The sequence below is a fragment of the Passer domesticus genome, chromosome 7 (genome assembly GCF_036417665.1).
Source record: "Passer domesticus isolate bPasDom1 chromosome 7, bPasDom1.hap1, whole genome shotgun sequence".
Taxonomy (NCBI): Eukaryota; Metazoa; Chordata; class Aves; order Passeriformes; family Passeridae; genus Passer; species Passer domesticus.
In genome coordinates, this window is record NC_087480.1 from 3,200,130 (window position 1) to 3,222,414 (window position 22,285).

The 22,285-nt window shown below is 39.2% G+C and overlaps 2 long non-coding RNA genes across 5 annotated transcripts in view; both read left to right on the top strand.

Moving 5' to 3' along the window:
- Positions 1–14,010, top strand: part of LOC135304240 (uncharacterized) — a 96,719-nt gene extending 82,709 nt beyond the window's left edge. Inside the window, exons 15-16 of the long non-coding RNA XR_010365660.1 lie at positions 8,729–8,954; positions 9,568–14,010. This is a non-coding gene — a long non-coding RNA (uncharacterized LOC135304240). The remainder of the gene's footprint in view (positions 1–8,728; positions 8,955–9,567) is intronic.
- Positions 14,011–15,030: 1,020 nt separating this feature from the next.
- The window catches only part of LOC135304241 (uncharacterized), a 37,645-nt gene continuing 30,390 nt past the window's right edge, over positions 15,031–22,285 (top strand). For 2 of the 4 annotated variants that reach the window (XR_010365662.1, XR_010365664.1), the window contains exon 1: positions 15,039–15,108. This is a non-coding gene — a long non-coding RNA (uncharacterized LOC135304241). Of the gene's footprint in view, positions 15,109–18,848; positions 21,440–22,285 lie in introns of those variants that run through there. The other 2 variants (XR_010365661.1, XR_010365663.1) reach the window with 2 other exon arrangements.

A 22,285-nucleotide genomic window follows, 5' to 3' on the forward strand; every position in this document is an offset into this window, starting at 1 on the left:
AATCAATTTAAAATGTAATGACCAAAATGCAATGTCAGAATGAGGTGTTTAGGGTTGTTTTTAACTTAAATTACTGTTTTCTTCAAGTTATATTTTTGTTTCTGATTTCTGAATTTCCTTATATTTCCCAGCCTTGAGAAAATATGTTTCCAAATTATCTTCCTTGAAGAAATATATAATTTTCAGATGCTAAAGTACAGCAGTATTACTTAGGGCTATTACTGGATTTTTTAAGCTTCCAATATCTTCTGTTTGATGATGGAGAGCAGACATGGCTTTGATGTAAACCATTTAATTTAAATGTCTCCCAAGAGGACAGTTCAGCAGTGCTTTGGTCACTCCTATTACAGCAGTGGTGTCAGGATTCCCTCCAGGGAAAACAACACAAATAAAACCAAATCAGGGCAAACCATGGACAGTTTCTTAAGTAGTTCATTCCAGTTTATTCTTTTTATTCTGCACTTCACTGATATTTTTTAAATGTAAATAAATGAGCCTCCTGCTCAGGGCATTTCCTGCCATGGCATAGATCACTGTTCCTTTGCTCAGGATGGACCAAGACTGGGGTACAAACAAAGCAAATTTAAATTGGCATCAAGCACAGATTAAAAATCCATATTTTGGAATTTGATTTTTACAATATTTACATTATAAAACTAGATTAATAAAAAGACAGTAATTTATACTTAAAACCTCAAAACATTTGGTTAGCTTGTGCTGTACTGTGGAACTTAAAATCCAAAAACTACAGATTGAATTATGTGAAGTTTTTTTAACCCCTGAAACAGAACACTTATATGGATATGGTCACACTGAATGTAAAAATTGCAATGATTTATTTATATTATATTCTTTTTAAATTCCAGCGGGGTGGATTTCAGTTCAGAAAATGCCGAACAACCCTCTGTGTTTCCTTTGAATCTACTCTAAGAAACTATAGTTAAGACATGAACAACCTTTGTAAATTGTGAGGGAGATCAGCTCACTTCATGCACTTAAAATTGTAAGAAAATCCTTGTTAAGGTTGAAGTATTCAAGTTTTCAACCTCCTTGGCATGGGCTATGTCAGGAGAGGGCCCCAGAGGAACTTGAAAGAAATCCATGCAGTTGCGACCCATAAATGAAAGAAGTCTGATAAACAACATCTGAAGGATCAATTAGAGGCTTTTCAGGAGAACCAAGGGAGACAGAGACAAAAGTAAAGAAGGAAAGATTTCAATAAATGATGTATCAGTAGCCATGGAAGGAGGCTGATAGGTGAACAGGCAGGAGGAAGGAGGATTCCTGCTCTATTTCTACTTCAAAGAGACCATTAGAGACTTAGATTGGTTCTGGTGGAGTGGGAGGGATGGGTCACTGGTTTGAGACAGATCTGAAGGCGCATCATAAATGAGAAGCTTTAATCAGTATAGGAACGAGACAAAGCCAAGAACTGTAAAAAACAACTGAAAACACTCAGAGAGCAAAGTTTCTTTTACAGATGAGTGAAGTTCTGTTTTCTTTTATGGCAAATGGCAGAGAGCTAGAAAGGCAAAGAAAGGTTCCTTTGCCCAGTTTCTCCATGTTGACATACACAGGCACAAATGGCAGCACAAATACCACACCAACAGAGAAGACAATCAAAAGCAGTGGGAAGGTTGCTGGGTTTGCAAGCACAAGTCCAAAAATGAGAGTTATGAGTTGTTAATGTCCATTTAGAGAAGGGGAAGATATGAAAAGAGGGAATCCTTGAATTTGGGGCTGCAGTGTGACATGGTCACAGACTGTCATGGCAAGTGAGTGGCAGCTTGGTGCAATTTGTCAGCATGAGCTGAACAGCACCAAGATTGTTCCTGAAGGAGCAGCAGAAGGACACTTACCTGTAGGAGAGGGCAAATCAACACACAGATCATCTCTGGTTTGTGAGTGGTTAAGACTTTTTTTCCCCTCAAACCAAACAAAAATGGTTCACCAGGAAATCTCCATTATGCAAAATGGGAGCCTCTGTGTGAATGCACTCCAGAAGATGTCAGTTACACATTTGTAAGTAATTTTTTTGTAATTTTATGTAGTTTTTGAAGTAATTTTTTTGCTAAAAATAATTGTCTCTTTGCTCTCCAATCCTTGTAACTCTTCTAAATTAAAAAAAAAAAAAGTTCCTGATAGGGGATACAAGTTTCATAAAAGTCAAGACGATTTTGCAGTATGAATTTAAAATGTGTCCTGAACAAATATAATTGATATTTTGTAGGTTGTTCATGTTGTTCGTGTAGGTCCCTAATCACTTGAGGTATGTTTAAGCTTTTTAACTGATACTTAGTTCTTTCCAATGAGTAAATTAATCTCCTGGGTGCACAGCAGCTCCTCATACCTGGGGTCGCAGTGCAGAAAGTTATTTTTGTTGCTATCTACAGATTGTCTTGACATGCAGCATATACCCACAGGGTCAGAAGAATTGCCCTCTGATTACACGTACAATAATCTGGATCTCCCAAGGTATTCCAGTGGTTAATTAAATATCAAGTAATTGCTAAAACTACTAAGTGACATTTAATTAGTATGTTAATTGATATCAAATTTGTTCTCACTATCTTGTTTTATGTTAATAAAATCCCTAAACATTTCTTGGGAGTAGATTAGGAAACAATGTGCTCCTAATGTACTAATGCAAAACAGCCTTAAGCACCATTCTGCTTGTGGAATGTAACTTCTGACTTCAGTTTTCATCCCAGCTGTGATACTTTCCCTGTCTTTAAACTTACTTTGTGCTCAGGGTATATTAGATTCAGGAGCATATTCCTCTCTTGGTATGGATTTTGACTTTTTTAATGCTGTTATCTGTTGGAAATCTATCAAAAGAGGAGTAACTGAAAATAGTCTAAGGCTGCCTCTGCTCCCTTGGGCAGTGGCAGGCAGGATGTGGGGAATGGGGAGAGCCTCCATCCATGGCTGATGTCAGGGATGAGTTTCAGCACAGCCTCCCGTGTGGAGCGGGGAAATCTCTGCTTCACACAGAGCTCAGAGCTGCCAGAATCTCAGCTTTAACTGGCTGGTGACTGCAGCAGCAAAGTGCTGCCTCAGTGCTGCTGCTGCACAGAAGGAAGGGTGTTCCCCTCCTCCTCTCCCTCTCTGCCTCTCAGCTTGAGTCCTCCAAACAGCTCTACCATAGAAAAGAGATGTCTTTAGGCTTGGGGCCAGAAAAAGGCTGACTGAGCTCCAGAATGACAAGAGCTCCAAGCTTGTCCTTCTTTTCAACCACTCAAATGTTCCTAGTGGCCTCATCAGGAACAGGTGAACTTTCCAAAGTTGAATCCACTAAGAGAAAAAGTTGTTTTCCTACCATATAATTGGAGAACACACTGGAAAAAAAATCCTATGAATATTCATATGAATTTTTAAATTCATTCCTTTCAGCTGTGCTCATGCCTTTTGTGTGTCAGCTTTTTGTGGAGTTTCTTCTGCATTTTATTGGTGCCAATGCACAGAGAGAGTTGGTTTTGCATTCAGGATCACAAAAAAGCTAAGTCTAATTTATTCTCCATGAACATTCACACCCAATTACTTCAGAAGAGTCCAACTGGGGAATAGAAACAATGGGGTACGACCACGCACAGGGAAACTACAGAGCTCTGATGCCAACCCTCCTCAAATTCAAAATCTGGAATGCACATGGAAGCACTGGAAAAGGAAGCTGGTAGAGGGGACAGTGTCAGAGAACTTTGAATTAGGAATGAAGAAAACTGTGATCTGCTTATTCGCGGATATGTCACAGGGGGAAAAAAGAGGAAAAATTGGTGAAATAAATTATTTATTACAAAGTAATCAGCTCTAGTTTTATGTCACTGAAATATTGTCATAGAACTAAGAATCAACAGAATGATTGTGATAGGCAAAGTATGACACTGATTTTAAACTACTTGTGGATCAATTGATTTGAACTTCTGTGGTTTCTTTTGGATGACATTGATTTCAATTTCAGAAATAGTTTCACACGATGTATTATTTTAAGTTTCCCTTTCAATATATTGTGATAATCCCCATGCACTAACAGAATGGTTTTTAGCAAGTGAAATATTTGAAATCTTCTGTAACGCAAAATGGATTTTTGGCTGAATATGTGAGTAGCCCTTCACAATGAAGGGCTACAATGAATGTCCTCTGCAAAGTTAATTCTGGTTGTGCAACTTGTATACACGGAGGTAATGACACACAAAACTGTAAACATGAATAACACATTTGAAGAGGAGCCTATTAAGGTGTTGTGTAGACTTAAATTCTTGAAAAATAATGTACAAAAAAATTCAGAAATTACATGTTTATCTATAAAAAAATCTTCAAACAAACTTGTCACAGGAGAGAAAAGCATTGCTACTATTTGAGTCCCTTTCTGCCTTGTCCATCAGCCCTCACAGATAGCTGGCAGAGGGTGCCCAGGGAAGCTGTGGCTGCTCCTGGGTCCCTGAAGTGCCCAAGGCCAGGCTGGACAGGGCTTGGAGCAGCCTGGGACAGTGGGAGGTGTCCCTGCCATGGCAGGGGTGGGATGGGATGATCTTTAAGATCCTTTCCAACCCAGACCTTTCTGGGATTCTGTGAGTAACCCACTGCCTTCAGCCGTGAGTGTGAAGCCTGAACCTGCACAATATGAAATAACATAATTACTCATATGTCTTCAGATTATCTTTTTTAAGTCATGATTGTTTTTTCTCTAGAAAAGATTAATGCTTGTTTGCTATATTTGTATTCTGAAGTCTTCTGGTAAGAAATATCTGAGATGAGAAGTGTCTCTCTCAGTTCTGATTGCTGTTTGCTTTGAGTATGATTTCAGGCCTGTCTTCTAGGAAATGACAGAGCTGGAACAGAATAGTACTTTGGGCTGAAAATCCACCAATACTGATGTTAATACTTTCCAGCACTGCTGGTGTTCCATTTCTGTTGCAATATCAGGAAGGTGACCAGTGCTTACCAAGAGTTAAGCCAGTGGTTTGATTATTTTTTGCGTTGCTAATATGATTTCAATTGTTTCAATTATATTTGTTCAGGCATGAAATGCAATATGGATCATTCAGTTAATTAAGAGATGCAATTTGCTTTAAGTCCTTTGTCCAGCAACGTAAATCTAAGCCCACCAGTTAAAACCTGCCAATGTTAAATAAAAGGTGAAGGACCCACCTGTATAATAAAACTGGCTTTACAGCCCTGCAGCAATGCAGTTGCAACAAGTAATAATTTGCAGGTATATAATAATATATTTTAGTTACATAAAATCCTCATGAAGCCAAATGTAAAAGAAAATCTGAGTCCCATCTCTGAGTATTTATGAACCATTCTCCTCCAACACTTCAATTACAAAAGGAGCAGATTCCTGATATTTTGTCTGATAATAAGGATATTTCTCTCTACTTCTAAAAGAACCTGCAAAGAAACTTGGTTTCTCCTGCTGTTTTGTAGCTGTTTAAAGACAGGATTTTCTGATCTCTAGGGCTGCTGCTCTGGGTTGTTTCATAGGCATCAGAATCCCATTACAGAAAAAAAGAACCATGGAGCTTGGAGCTGAGCTCATCCGAGGTCCCCTCAAAACTACTGAGCAAAGGGATGTTCTCTCGTACTGCTCCTTCACGTCTGAAAGCATTTCTGCTCTAATTCATTCTCTTTACTTCTGCTGTGCTGAGTATTATTATAGTCTAGTGAGTTCCTGAAAGTGGGAAATGCCAAACAAACAGGTGTCAGACTTCAAAAGAAGCATTTGTCAGGACTTAATGTTCTGAAGCTAAAGGCAACAGCTCAACCTAAATAAGCTCTTCTCAACAGGATTTAAGTTTCCCTAATAAAAAAGTAATAATAGAAAGTAAAGTGCAAATCCAACAGCCTAGAGAGTGGAAGGCTTAGAAAAATGAGCACCACCTGACATGATATCTTGATTTAAAGCCAGCTTGTACTGTAGCTCTCAAAGTCCAAGGGGTCCATCACTCTCACATCTTTTCTCATCTTGCTGTGTCTGTTTCAGGTTCAATTTTGAAGGATGTACTTACCTGTAGCTTCCATGCAGGCCCAGTTAGGGATGTCAATCAGCACAGTATTCAGCAGGACATTTTTCCCAACTCAGAAGTGCAGCCTTGCCTGTAGGTGGGTTGGAGCCACGGCTGAACTAAACTGAGGAGTCCAGATCAGCAAAGGCAGCAGCAGCAGCTGAGCTGTGGGCTCAGGGGGTCCCACTTCACTTCTCCTTCTCTCCTTGAAGCAGACATTGTGGCAGTCATAATTCCATCTTCCAGCTGAGTGCAGGGACAGAGAGACACAGGGATGTTTGCTTTTCACTGATATTACTCGATGGTAGAGCCATCTTTTCTATCAGCTCCAGCAAACATTGCTGTGTTTGTTCAGGCATCCCCTAATTAAAAGGCACCGACTCTGATGGAAACAGTCAAATGAAACGTGTTCACAGTGTGCATTTTCCCAATATATTTGGATTTATCCCTCAAACAAATGTCTATTGTGATTCCTCGTGACCAGCAACTCAGGAATCAGATGTGAATGCCTGGATCAGTCTGCAGCCTGTGCTGTTCTCAGCATGACAATTTTGGTGAGGAAAAATAAAATCTGACCCTCACAGCATTGCTAGGCAATGTCTGATCTGGGCTGAAGCACAGATGTACAGAAAGGCACAGGAGAACACTCACATGTATTAATGAGATTATTTGTGGGCTTCTGGCATGCCTGTGATTTGTCTTTTGACTGGAACAGATGCACTGAAAGAGGAGTGAGTGTGTGTCTGTGTAACAATGCCATGTTAAGCAGCCTTTAAAAATCAGGTTTGAAGGCATGGGGATAAGGAGCTATAGATTATTATCATTATAATGAAAGGGAAAAAAGCAAAAATAGCTGTGTGCAAGGAAAAAAATTCATGTGCTGTGCTGGAACACACAGTTCCCTTTTCTGTCTTTGCAGCATTTGTCTATGACTGATGGTGGGACTCAAAGTACTCCATACATTTGGGTGACAAAGCCCCAGGCACAACAAAAATAGCTGAATTTTACTGATCTTCACCCTTGAGTGGCTCCTTTCCAGTTCTTTCCTCATGGTTGCATTCTGTACATGCCCACCTTAGCAGAGGCAAGAGGTTCTATGAGGATGAGCAAAGGATCCATTTTTCTGCACATGTTGTGTTGATACATCCTCAACATGTTCTGGGTGTTCAGTGGACAATGTACCAAAAACATCTTCAGAAAATTTTGCTCTTATCAGAAAAGCTTATGTCTCTCAGGACGACAAAGTAATACCAGGATTTTTTTTTTTTTTTGACACCTGTGCTTAATTTGTCAGTGATTTTGATACCTGGAATAAATATTATTTTCTGACTCCATCTTACTTCTTTTAAGTTCTTGCACCAAAACAACAGGTAAGCTTTCTTTTCTTCCTAGGGTTTACCATTTTCTGTTGATATGATTCATTGATACACTTGGTTTTCTAACATCATTGCAGGAAAATTAAAATATTTATTTATTTGTGTACATTATTCCTTTGGTGTATGTGTATATCCATTTCTCTTCATGCCTGCATGTCTCATGGGCCTGTGATGGCTTCTGGCTCCTGCTCAGTGCAGACAGAGTTTGAAATGTTACCAGGAAATCCAAAGGAAAGATTAGCAATTTGGTGATTTTTAGGAGTTTACCCATGTAAGACATGAATGTCCTCTCATAAGGACAAATTCAGGAATCTCTTTCACTGCACCACAATTCATCCCATCAACTTTCCAGTTCTGTTTCAAATCAAGGGCCAAAGGAAAACCTTGCATGGGTCCTGATACAATCAGTTCGGTGTTATTATTTCCTTTTCCTTGCTGGAGAAAGGATCAGCCCAGATTTCCAAAAATCATGGGAGGGATTTCTGGAAGGTAATTCCATCTGTAACAATTAAAATTTAACCATTACAAGGAATCCAAAGAAGCCACACAAATAACTGTACAGCCCCAACCCCAGCAGGCTGTTGGGTCCATTTGTGTAACTTGATAAAATCACTACATTTAAAGAGAAGGAAAGCAGAATTTATGTAGAATGTAGAATTCCAGCGAAATAGTTCCATGCATAATTGCTGCCCTATAAATGAACAATAGCATCTCATATTCTACCTTTTTTAATACAAGTCAGTGTCAGAAGTTGTGTTCTCTGGGCTTGCAAAGATTGAAATTGGATCTAAATTATGGATGTTTTCCACTGACCTGTATGGTAAATGATCAAGGATTATAGAGGTCTCATGCAATAATCTGCTCTGCATATATATTTAAAGAGAGCTGTATGAATATTCAAAAATGATTGTTTCTCCCATTTCAAAGAATAAAAGAAATAGAGCTGTTCTGCTGTCACTACATAAAACATTTCTCCCAAGGTCAGAGGGAGAGGTCAGAGCCACAATAAAAGTCACTCCTGAGAGTGATTTGCCACGTGATCTTTTCTGTGTTTTGAAAGGTCAGAGTCTATGTGAGACAAATTTAATAAACTGATCCCAGAAGTATTGTATCCAATTTCTGAGGAAACATTCCAGAATGCCAGAACTGGGATTTTGCTACACTGAAATGCCAATTGGTTTGTGATGTTTTGTCTTATAATTATGAAGGTGGCTCAGCTCCAGCTGAACCAATGATTGTTATGTCCCTTCTCAAAGAGAAAATAAAGTTTATCTAAAATGTCTGAACACTGATATTAGAAATGGTTCAAAGGGGTAACTTGGATCTGCTTTCTTCTTTTCTGAACAGAACTTGAAGGAGTGAATGGTACCAATAAGGAGCATAACACCAGTAACCAGCTGCTGGACAATCAGCATCTAAAGGACTCTGCACCTTTTGAGAACCACTGGATGGACATTTCTGCTGCATGCTGAAAATTACGTGATAAAAGCTGAGAGTCTCAGGTCCTTTCTGCTCTTCCTATCAAAATAAGGGTCTTTTAAAAAGGAAAAGGAAGAACTGAGCTATAATAAAGGTAGGGTACACAGAAATAGCCATCAAAGGTTTTCATTTTAAGAATTGCTTTAAATAATTTTAGTTGAATTTATATTTATAATATTCCTTTTGTAGTTGTATAAGATCACTTAAGAAAGACAACTTTTCATCTTTATTTATCTTACACCTACAAGTGATTTTACACTTGACTTTACACAGTATTACCTATGAATGCAATGCACTCACTCTGTGGGCACAGGCTGGACTGTAATTGTGGATGTAGATTATTGGTGACAGAACAAACCACTGACTGCTGGTGGAGATTTTTTTTTTTCAGTATGTGATAGCAGAATGAAGATGCTGCAGCTCTGTGCACAGAGGCAAATCTCAGTTTCAGCCTGCATGGATATAATCATTATTTCCTTCTTGCTGACTCTGCTTCACTATTGATCATGCCGTGCATTTCAGCAGGCTGGGCTGTGATTTCAGCTGGTAAATGTAACATCAGCCTCCATGACAATTACAGCTGAACACCATTTGTTTTCTATGAAATACAGTAAATTTTTCTATTACATTTGCTTCTGGCATTTCCAACACAGCTCAACCACTGGTTTTATGTCTCTGCCTATCACAGATTGTTTTTTACCTTACAGGTATTTGTGGGCATTTGTCACAGGAGCCTCAGTGTGGGTGATCCTGCTGTGGTGAGAAGAATAAAGCAAAAGGAGCTGCTTGACATGATGTTTCCTGTCCATGTCTGATGAAGTGTGTTCTACCAGGGGCCATCCAGCCCAAACCTCACCAGCTATTTGTGCTGTATCTAGTACAGATCCTTGGGGGGTGGGAAAATCAGAACAGAGCAAATATAGCCTCAGAGAAGGAGCAGTTGGAGCTTGCAGACAATGTGGAGCATTTCTTCAGAGCAGCAAAGCTTGGGCTTGGGACTGAAACCTAAAGGTAACAACTGAAATTATTTTAGTGTTGTTTTTTCACAGAAACTTCCCTGAGGCCCCAAACACTTTTTATTCCTTCCCCTGTGCCAGAAGCACCAATTCATTCCCACACAGGATTCAAATTCTGCAGCTGCTCCCTCAATAACTTTCACAATGCAGTTAGTTATTGCTAATACAAAAAATCTATAGCACACTATAAAGTGGAAATATAATACAATAGATTTAGGGCCTGGGTTCCTCTCTGAAGACTTAAGGAAGCCATACAGGAACTGTGCAGGGTTTGTATGGCAAATTTAAAATTTCCTGATGGAAAAGCATCAACATAAATTGTTTTATGACATCTTCCTCTCCACGGAGGGAGCAACCTGAATTGGTGGGGGAAGGAAAATGAGAGGCAGGACATGGGCCCAGACTGCCCCTGGAGACCCACTGGGCTCACAATGGGAGGATGCTCCTGGATCTGGGCTCCTCCTCAGCTCCTGCAGCAACAACATCTTTAGATCACCCTGAATATCGAAATGGAAAATATGGATGATGTGCAGTGTCTGTTACTGAGCTTCAAAATTTCCTTTAACTGCTACCAAATTGCTGCTTCACTGGGAACTTTAATAGACAGAGCCAGCCCCAGCTATGATGAAGTGTGACAGGTTCTCTTTCTTCGCCTATAAAATTCTTAATGGTAGATAATCAGAAACTTTTTACTGAGAAATCTTCTTCACTGTTACTTTCCATTTCAGTTATTTAAAGTAGGATTCTTCTTTCGCATTTAACTCTGGGTTATGTAATTTATCCTGATGGAACACAGAGCAGAACTTCATCTTATGGAGGATGGGAAAAAAAGTACATCTGCACCTATAAGTTATATTTCTAATTATTGCAACAGTTCAGGGACCTGTTGTTTAAACAATTTTTTACATAGCATTTTGAAGTAATCTCACTCAAAATACCTGGTTCTGCCATTTATTTTCTGTTTGTTAGACTGATGTCAGTTCCAAAAGCAAAACCAAGAATTTTTAGATTTTTATTTTAAAAGACATTTACTTGTGGCTGTTCAATCAATGCACATCTCCTGTTGTCACATTCAGTTATAAAACCACAGTATTTTGATATAAAATCACAAAATGTTGTGCTGTTTTCAAAATGCAGCTTGTCTTAATTTATTAAATGTTATTTATCAATTATTTATTTATTAAACAGTTAAATATGGGCTGTGTATAGTGGTGTCATGGTTTCAGCCCAGCAGCTGCTCAGTCAGGAGCCCTCTTCTTTGAATTCCTTAAACATCCTGGACCCATCAGGCCATGAAAAACCACCACAAGTAGAAATAAAAGTTCTGACTCCAGAACCTTGATGTATTTGAAATTATATGCCTGTTGTCAACCTGGGTTTTTTCATTCCTTAATGAGTCCATATATTGTTGTCTATTGTTCTTCATCTTCCCGTAAGGGAAAAACAGAGGCAATTATAACTTAATAACATTCTCTGTGCTAAGAATGTGCGGTGACAGATAATGAAGTCCAATATCCCGATCTGATTACAAGCTGCTCTTTAGATGGGGGACAAATAACTACAAGATGGCAATGTCAGAGCAAGGAACACTTACACGATGAAATATTAATGAAAATACATTGCACTTATGTCTCAATGACATCTAAATGGGAATCAGTTATCAGATCTTGAGTGTTTGCTACAAATTTCTACTCTGCAAAAGAAAAAAAAAAATCCAATGAACTTTAAAAATGTCAGCCAGCAGGGCTTTCAAATACATAATTTACTAGTTTGTTGGCTTCCTATAAATGGATAATAATAAACTCGTAGCTAAAAGCAAGCTCATAAATGCTGAATCAAAAATGGGAAGAACACCATGAAATGATAGATGCAGAGCTGCATGGTGGTAATTTTCTTCTAAGGAGAAATTGTAGCTGTGCTGTTAAAGCTGTGAATGGAAACCTTGACAGAGCAATGTTTCCTTCCACACAGAAGGATCTGTGCCACTGTTTCTGCATTGTGCAGAAATACAGGAGCAACAGTGCTGGAATTGCAGCTGAAGTTTGATGGACTTCCCTGAGCATTATATTTTCATAGCCTGCCTAGTTAGGCTCGCCTCATTGATACACTCTCATACTTATTTATTTAAACATATGAAAAATAGACTGTTCTATTAATCAGGGGGCAGAATGAGGTCATTTCTCATGGAGAAGTTTTAATCTTAGTCAAAAATTGACCTATGTGTTCTATGTTAAAAAGGCATATATTATTGAATGGTATTAATAGAACCTTTAATGTTAAAATATTTGATACCAGCCAAAATTAGATTCTATTTTAAGCCAGTACTCTGGGCTGAGTGGTGATGAAAGCCTCTCATTTTTTGGTTTGGTTTCAGTAGCAGCCAGGCTGGAGTTGAAAGGCTCAGTTTTGCTGCTCAGGCTGGTCGTGGTGCCTGACACTACAGCCTCTTCTCCATGGAGCACCTTCTCCCTTGCTGGGTGCAGTCTGCTCAGCCAGGAGGGGACACTTGACCTGGGCAGAGCAGGGAAAGGAAGAAAGCTTCAAAGTGCTCAGGTCATGGGGACTGTTCAGTCTTTCATTTGCATGTTTTCATTTGTGATGCCATCACGGGGCCCCTGGCACAGAGGCTTTGGGCTCGAGTACAACTTCAGCAAAGCCCTGCCGAGGTTGGAGGGCTGGGAGCAGCCACACAGGCCCTGCTCAGCTCCTGTGGAAGGATTCCTGGAATTGGGTGGGGAGATTCCCAGCCTCATCCCTTCTGTAAATGTTTCCATAAATGACTTAGGATGGGTACTCACAGCCATGCTGAGACATTTTGGTACAGCACAGATTCAGATAGAAAAGATTAAGAAATTCTTTCTTCAAATGTTTATATTGCATCATAACAAGGAAAAAAAAAAACCTCAACTAAATGTTTGGCACAGACATTCAAGTAAATTGCATTTATGTAGAATAAATCTAGGAAGTGTAAAACTAATTGATAATTAGACCAATTTTTACAGGTTTATTTTTCTTAAAAAAAATTAAATCCTAAAGCTGAGACATTTAGTCTTAAAAAAAGGAACTCACTTAATTAAAGCACTGCTATAACAATGATTTAATTGGATTTCTTTTCTGTTCTCATTAAAATCTTTGTCATAAGAACGAGCCCCAGCATTGTGGAATATTAATATGGGATATATTCTTACTCACACTACCTAATCTCATGGTAGATCTTACACCTGAAAAATAATGTTTAGTTTAAGCATTAAACACCTTCAACTTACTTATCCTAGCTTTAAAAAAAATTATTCAAGTATCTAGCAGTGTGCTAAATATCTTACCTGTGGTCTAGCACCTGAATGAGCCTGGCTGGGAGAAGATGATCTGCACAGGTTCCTTCCAGCCTCAACATTTACGAGATTCTGTGCCATCCATCCTGCAGTGCTGGGTGAAGAGATCCAGGTAAAAGCCATGCAGGGTGAAGGAGAGCAAGCTGGCCAGAGAAGGGTTCCCAAGCTGAGCTGTATTTTTGGAGAATCCTGAGCACAGCACCCAGCACTTTCTGAGTTTTTTGGAACCATTAACAGACTTCAAAATAAATTCCTTAAGTGCCCATTTTGCTGTGTGAACTGATGAACTGTCAAATATCTGTTTCTGGTGTGGTACTAGGGAGTTTGCAGGAGGCACCTCGATCTGCTCGTGTCCCATGATTCATTTATTTCCAAGTGGAAAACAGAACAGAAGTGTTTTTGTAAGGATCATTAGGCAATTCCTCCTGCTCCCCACCAGGATCCCCACAGATTCCCCAGGGCTCCACGGATCCTCCTGGACTGTCAAACCCTGAACCCAGCCAGGCAGCAGGGGCATGGTGGCAATCCACAGGAAGTACAATAAATTAATAAATTTGGCTGGGAGCAGCAGAGGTGCAGTTAGACTTTGGAATCCATCCTGTGAACTACATTTACATTCAACAGGACCTTTCTCTATTAAAGCTTGACTGCGCTGAGTTTGGACTGGGTTTGTAGTTTTGCCTGGAAGAAGCAAGGCACACAATCAATCTTGTGCAAAACCTGTTAGTGGAACAGCACTGTGAAACCAGAGATTCCTGGGATTTGCATGCTGCAGTGCCTTTGCTGAGCTCTAACCAGTGGCTCTAAAATCTGAACATTTAAATCCCATTAAAGAATTATCTGTGTGGAAGATGTTTTATGTGATAATATACACAACAACACATCTTAGACTCCATTAGGTCTTTGCTCTTGTATAATGTAGATCGGCTCAATTAGTCTTTGCCAAATGACTCACTAAAATTAATTCTTGCAGGTGGACACATGACTAAATTTGAAACAAAATCTGCATCTCTTTTCATGCACTGTAAAGCCCTGTAAAAGAGAATTTCCATTAGATAAAGTAATAACTCTTCTCTATAGTAATATTTAGAATTATAGAATCACAGAATAGCCTTGGCTGGAGGAGACCTCAAAGCTCATCCAGTTCCACCCCTGCCATGGGCAGGGACACCTTCCACTGTCCCAGGCTGCTCCAGCCTGGCCAGGGACAATTCCAGGGATCCAGGGGCAGCCACAGCTCAGGGCCAGGGCCCCACCTCCCTCACAGGGAGCAATTTCATCCTAATATCTAATCTTAACCTACTGTCTTTCTGGTTTAAGTCATTTGCCAACCAATAATAATATTTCAGAGGTTTTAATGGGAAAAGTGCTGTACAGCCTCTCAGGGAAGGGCTGTTGTGCGTTGCAAAGATGTACAAAATGCACCAGCAACTGCTTCCAGTCTCCTCAGCACAGGGAAAAGGCAAGGAGCACCAGAGCTGGGGTTTTAAGGAGTAACACATTGTGCAACTAATTCTATAATGTCAAAGATGCTTTATTCTTGTGTTGTATCCCTCATTTCTCTTCCCCACTTCTGCCACCTGAACTCCAGCAGCAGGAACACTTCCCAACACCTGACTAAAATTTTCAGCTGCATTTCAACATTGCCCTTGGAGCACACCCAATTTTTGGAGCAAATTTCAGACTTTGAGCACGCTGTTGGGTTTTTTTAGCATGAAACACAATCTCACGGGCTCCAAGGGAAGGGGAGGGGGCTGCAGCTGCCTCCAGGTGGTGCTGGGGTCAGAGGGTGTTCCTGGGAGCTTGGTGCCTCCTTAAATGCAGGGAAGGTGTGGGAGCAGCCACTCTCAGCCCGCAGGACCTGCAGCAGCCTGTGAAGGTGAGGGAGCAGTGAGGAAAGGTCAGTGCAGCTATGATGTTTCTATGGATTAAATAGCTTTTCCTCACATATATATGAATCCATAGTGAATTCCCCTGTAGCCTTAGATGTTAGTAATTATTGACTGTGGTGTGGTACAGCTGTAGTTTTACTGCATCATTAGAGGAACTTCTTCCACTCTGCTGCTTCCAGAGACATCTCCAGTTGTATCCCAGGATGCTTGAGATGTGCACTGGAAGACACATTGTGGTGTGAGTGCTCATTTTCATAGAGGGAAAACGCTTTCTGTCTCTTGAATATTTTCATTCTCGTGTTACTTACAGGCAGCTTAACATTGAGTGTTTAGGGGGTCCTGCTTTGTGTGGGTGGAGAGTGTTAATGGAGCTCATCATCAGTGCAGAATTCTCTGCTTCAGCAGCCCTGGGAGTGTGGGTGTGTCTGTACCTGGGGATAAACACCCACCCATCCAGCAGGAATCACTCCAGGGAAGTGCAGCCAGCTCCTGGGGAGGTGTGGCCACCCCTGGGTAGAGCACAGAAACGTTGGATGAGTGGAGAGTGGAAGGAAAAGGGGAAAGGAGAACCAGCAATGCACAGAAGGCTTCAGCTGGGATATATAGCAGTGACCTGTATTGGCTTTGCCTGAAATACACGAGCTCCATATCCCAGTTCTGGCAGCAATGGCAGTGAATATTTAACACAAGTCACAACTTTTACACTTCCATGTTTCATATTCAATATATCTTTCTAAGTGTGTTATTCATCGTAGCCAAAGTGATATAAACAAATCCTGCTCTGCAGGCTGCTGTTTACTCTCCAAGTGGCATTTTAAGAGCAAACCTTCCCTCCCTGACATAACGCAGTGACAAATTGCAGCTAATACTTCTACATCCACCAGGAAAGGAGCACAGCAGTGCTGAGGATTTATTTAGTAGGGAGCTGTGGAGCATATGTAACTGGCTGGCATTTTTAGTGCCCTGCCTTGATTTTGAGACAGCTTTGGTTAAACATAGCTTTTCTTCTTTGTCCTTGACTATTTAAAGAATTTTTTTTCCATTTGCTGTTTTTCTTTCATAAACCCAAGAAAATCTCCAAAAGTATATTGGTAAAAAATCATCTGACAACTTTATACAATCTCAAAGAACATGCTTAGCTAAAGGGGGGAAGGAACTGGGAAATATGAATGGGAAGAAAGACAACAAAAGATATTTGATAGTACTCAGATCTATTTTTTTTCAAAAGCTATCAAAATCTCTATGTTAATATAAGACTTTTCACTCATTTGGCATTTTTTGTCTTCCTCTGAGAATGCCTTTCAAAGGCTTTGAAATGTGCTAATTTAATTTTTCTGTTGCTCCCCATCAAAATTGTTCTTCATCCCAGCATAATAGCAGCAGATACTTAAAAAAGAAAAATCATATTACAGAAAATCAAGAGAAATTATGATTATTAGATCATTTTTGAAAGAGTTTGGCTCTACTCAAGTCTTTCTGATCAGCCTGCTAATGTCAGCTGAGGAGGGCTCAGATAACAATTGCTTTAAGCCTATCTGGGGTACAGGAGTATCAAAATCTGACAAAACAGAAGTAAATTTGCCTTGTTCTGGCTTCCCCCAACACCACTGACTTGAAACTTGCAACAATTAAGAGGGAATAACAAACTTTTAATGGTGTAATTTTATTTCAAACATGTCCATCCTCAGCAGTATGTGCTTCTTGTCCCTCAAATACACAGGGTAATTCCAGTGGGCATCCTGAGTGTTTGGGCACAGCCAGGCTGCCAGTCTGAACCAGCCAGGAGTTCTGAGCAGGATCTTTTAGATATCATGTGTAATTTTGAGGATTTCCTTCCAATATTTTTATATGGATGAAATCCACAGTTTTGATGACTTGTATTGTTTATGTTTCCGTACTGGATTGTGAGCATTACTCTCCTTTCTCTGTCCTCTTTGTAAGGTATTTGGTTTGGTTTCAGCCACTTAGAAAACAAAATTGAGTTATTCTTGAATTTGTGAATAATTTGTCATCCTGGATCTTAACTGATACATATTTTGCTTTTCTGAACACCAGTGTTTACAGCTGGCACTGAATCATTCACAACCTCAGTGTCTCAGTCAAAGGTGGGATGATAGCTGTGCTTCTCCTAGACACAAATACTTGTGCTGTAGCTGTTTCCTGTTGATTTGGGTTTTTTTTCTGAAGGGAAAAAAAAAGCTTGGTAAACACCATCTGTCAAACTCAGTTTAAATTTTGCTGTTAGGTAAGTGCAAGTGCCCTCAAGGGTGAGGTAGTCAATACTTTACTGTGGAAAGCCTTAAAGAATCCACTTTTTTCCAGTGGTTGTTATGGTTTGGAGCACATTAGTTATGAAGTGTCCATCACCCAGCACTCCTGCCTGTGTGACACGGAATTCAGGTGCCTTTCTCTGCATTTCTTTGCATGAGCTGGAAATGACTTTCAGAAAAGGAACACCTCGTCTTTGCAACTGTCCTGTGTTGTCCTGATAGGGAAACTCATCTCCAAAACTCTTTTTGTCTGCTTGGCACAAAACAACAAACAAAACCCACAGGAAATAGAAAGGAAAAAACCAACACGAGTGTTTCTGCTCATTAAAATTAACTTTTAGCTGAAGATATTGGAAAAAGGTAATTAAAACACGTTTCTGCTTATGATTCCTGCCTAGATACAGCCTGTTTCAGCAATAAGCTTTTTTCATGTTTAACAAGCTATTTTAGGAGATAAGAATGATTATGAGTTTTCTCTGTTGATAGAAATTACAATTAAGTATTGAAATTCACTTCCAGTGAGGCAATGCCCTGGAACAGTTACCTGCTTTGACTTGAAACAGTTATTTTTCTTTCTTTTTCCCCCCCTTCCTTATTACTTAAAGGCAGGAAAGCTTTAGAAATCTGTGGGGTTTTCCCTTTTTTCTCCCCCCAGAAGCCATTCCTTTAATGATATGTTTGAAAACACAGAGTGAGTTTATCCAGTGCTTTACAGTTAATCTGTTATTTGAATGTCTAACAGGCTTTTATGCCTGGCAAACACCACATCGAATTGGGAGGAGACTTTGAATAGTCAAAATATGCTCTTAAATTTGTAGAAAGATTTCTTTCAAGGCTGAAAGCAAACAAATGAATATATAACACAGAAAATAAGTCTTCCTTGAATGAGGAAGTTATGCTTTCTCTGCATTTTTTACTACATTCATCCTTGTTTAAATTTGCCCAGGGAGTTTCTAGAAGCTTTATACTCTTATGGAAGCATTTGTTTTAGAAAGCTGATAAACTGTATGTTAAAGCAAACTGAGCTTTCTTAAGTGAAAGGAACTTTCTTTTTGCAAATCAAGGGTTGTTATCATAAGGAATGTGGAGAACTGTACAGAAATTGCTTGTGGAATGATCTTTCCTTAGGAAGAAACATCAAAATTCTTTGTTCCAATAGTGCTAGCCTGCTCCCATCTCATGGAAATGATGACATCATAGGAGGAAATCCTACTTTGATTTTAAAGTTCTAAATAATTTCATTTAAATTTTGCTGTTGTGAGTCTGTTATTTTAAAAAGCCAAACATCAACTGAAGAAAGAGGATACTGGAGCAATTTTACATCAAAATGGAAAGTGAGGGGAAATCTGCAGAATTTAATTCAATACACCTCTGCATGAATTCCCAATTCGTGGTTTTGTTCCAAGAAATTCCTGATTTGATTGCCAGTGGATTATCAGCTGCTGATTTCCTTTCTCACATCACTTTAACTTTGGCAGGATTGTCTAAAAAACAGAAAAAGGAGGAATTGATGTGGAAAACAGACTAGAACTTTTGGTAGTTCCTACTAAGTTGTAAAATATTTTACTTCAAAGCTCAATGAGCAGGAGTTAGCTCACAAAAGCAAATACCTGCATCATTTCTGTGAAACACAGACCCTGTTTTACTGGCACAATATTGATTGATGCAACTCAACATGAACCCTTCCTGCTCGGGCCTATGAAGATAGAAGCACTGTTAAAATCATGCTTAGTCACGGGATTCCACATGAAAGCTTCTGAAAAGGCTTTATTATTTCAACTGGAATAAGAATGCAACTTTGCTGATATTTGAGGAGTTGAAAAAAAAAAGAAAAGAAAGCAGTTTAGGTAAATCAGGAAGAAACAACAAGCTCTGTGAGCCTTTATTTTTTGTAAAGAACTGCTCAGAAGAGAGTTTTCAATTAAGCTGAAAACACGTTTGTGTACATCTCCAGTTGAAGCTGAATATCCTCCAGGTCACTGAGGATTTCCAGCGCTCTGCAGCACCTGCTGATGCTGATTGCTCCTGAAGATGTTGGCTAAACAAAGCTGCACCAGGAGCACTCTGACAGGAGACAGTGGGAGCTCCCACTCGGGGCTCTAATGAGTGATTTATTTGTTCCCTTCTCCCCGGGCTCACCCATCATTACGTGTTCATTAAGTAATAATTGCCATTGATCGACAGGCTGCTGTATGGATGATGGTAAAAGAAACAGGGCTATTAAACCTTCACTGCCTAGAACAAGTGCATGCCACAACCAATAAGGCAGATTAATGAGAAGAATTAGACTAAGAATAGTTATATCATGGACCACTTCCTTCCTTTTCTTTTTATTTATGATTAGAGACAAGTGTAGGGCATTTTAGACATTCAGAAATAAAAGAGAAAACATATCAAATCAAATTTATGCTATCCAAGGGCTTCTGACCCTCAACAGCAGCTGGTCATTACCTGTACTAATAATTAAATTGGTTTGGTGGTTGTCAGCTGGGCTTCATAAAGAGCATGTAGATCAGTTGGAGTAAAGGACAAGAGGGTATCACAAATAAGATTCAAAGTCAAATCAGGCTTCTGATGGATCAGTTGTGAATAAGTCCTTGTATAAATAAATATTTAAAAGCTCTGAAAGACCTTGTATCATTTGGGGAGAGTGGCCAATTTATGATGACTGAAATTATTATTTTATCATACTCATCCCAGTGTATTATTTTCAGAATCAGGGGTAGGAATAAGTTTTGGGATCTTCTCATCCCATGAGAGAAGGTTGCCATAAAGCCTTGACCAGAGCTGTGCCTCTGGACTCAAGGTGCTGTGCCTTTGAAAACACATTTCGATTTTGGTTTTTGGTGCCCTTAATTCTATACATTGAAACATTTTTGCCTCTCAGTAGGATTATAGCAGCTCCCTGTCTTTCTTTTGGTAGCTTTTTCCAGCTGGATGTTCGTGTCTAAACCGAATTATTGAAAATTTTCTCTCACAGTGCATTTGTTTCTGAGTTACAGCATCATATATTGATGTTTCTTTGGCTTGTTTTGCTTTGTTGCATCTGCAGATCAGGTCAGCATTGCCATTACAATTGGGCCAAATGGCAGTGGCTGTCTAACAAACTTGATGGGTTTTGAGCACAGGTAATTTCTCCTTTCCATTGTGGTCTCAGGCCTCCTGCAATCAATCTTTTAATGAAAAAAGAAATGCCTTTTGTTGATTTTTACAGACTGAAAGGTCAGGACAGCACTTAATGAGAGCAAAAGATGGAGCAAAGTGGGAGACAGGAGAGGGTTAATTAAGAACACTGATTGCAGCAATTTTATAATTCCAGAAACCACTGTCTGTGTTGGGCCTTTAAAAATACAGCTTTAATTATTATGCTGGGTAAGAAAAGTACCTTAGGGTGGATTCTGCCAGTGCTGTGCCATTGATTGCTGCAGAAATCTGATACTGCAGTATTTCCTCTGCCACTGCTGCCAGGGCTGGCTCAGAATATCCACTGGAACTGCTTGAAATTCAGCAGCAGTGGGAACTCAGAGGCAAAAGTTTCCAGTCTGCATCTCAGTCCCACAGTAGCCTTGATGAAAAGCTGGATAATTATTTTTAAATATGGCAAATAAAAAGAATTGTTTAATTTTTTACACATATTCCTGTTTAATCACTTTAAAACCAAAAAGGCAAAACTGTTAATGGTGCCACACTTAGAAAAGGAGTTTAGGCCTGCCAGCCCTCCTGAATTTGTCTGAACATCAGCTGAGTGTGAGAAAAGAGCAATATTATTAAAAATATTGCGTGAGGTGTTTCCTGTCTTATGAAATACTATTCTTGGCTTACTGTGAGTTACAGCAATAGATCATAACAGGGGAACATGATGGACTAGAATGGCCAAAAGAATAAAAACCATTATTTGGATACATTTCCTCCATGCTTAACTCCATTTTAAGAATAGATCCTGTATTTTCTTTAATGACTCCTAGCCTGTGCTCACTTGGAAGTAATAAGAGGGACAACATTACCTGAGAATATCCAGGGATAAATTGGTTCCTAATCTGTTGTGGAAAATACAATTAGCTATAAAATATTTCTCCTTGTCGTGGCTGTTATTGCACTATACAGTTTTCTAATATGAGAATAGGGATATTAAACTATGGATATTTAAAACTGGTAGCTTAATAATTTTTTAGAGAAATTCAAATCACATGCAGAAGCAGGGATGAGGCAATTATCAGAATATCTGAGAGAAGGAAAATAGAATAATATCTGCCTTGTGTAGATGAACTTTAGGGAAACAATATTTAAGGTTTCAGACAGCTACCAAGTTGAAATATTTTTTCAGAATTTGTTTTCATTAATTTAGAAACTAAATACTGGGAATTGAAATGGAGAAAAACTTCTACCCACACATTTTTGTAACTACAATATTAGTTATAAATACTAAAAATAAATATAAAAGCCACCCAAATGTTGTTATTGGATTTGAGTGAGCAAAAGAAGCAAATTCCATTCTTTCATTTCCATTATCACATCTGCAAAAGTTTATAAACTCAACTTCTTTGGATTTAATTATTTATGAGCCTTTAATGAGCATTTTATAGAAGGTAAAAATCCTCCCTTTGTTTTCACTTTCAATGAAGAGATTAAAATAATTAAGTAGTGATTAGACTTGCATTGACCTTTGCTAACAAACTTGCTGCTGGCAAACCTTAAAACTTTTTCCCTTTCCTGGAAACAACTTCCTGTGCTGCTGAAGAACACCAAAGGCCACTGCTGGAATCACCCCAGAGAAAAAGGAGATTATTTTTAACTCTTTATTGGCATGGGACAAGTCAGAATCTTCTCTGCAGACTTGTTGGTCCTAAATAGCAAATAGTGGATTCCAAGGGCACAAGTGATAAGTTATTCCCATCTAGGACAATACTGTCCTTGG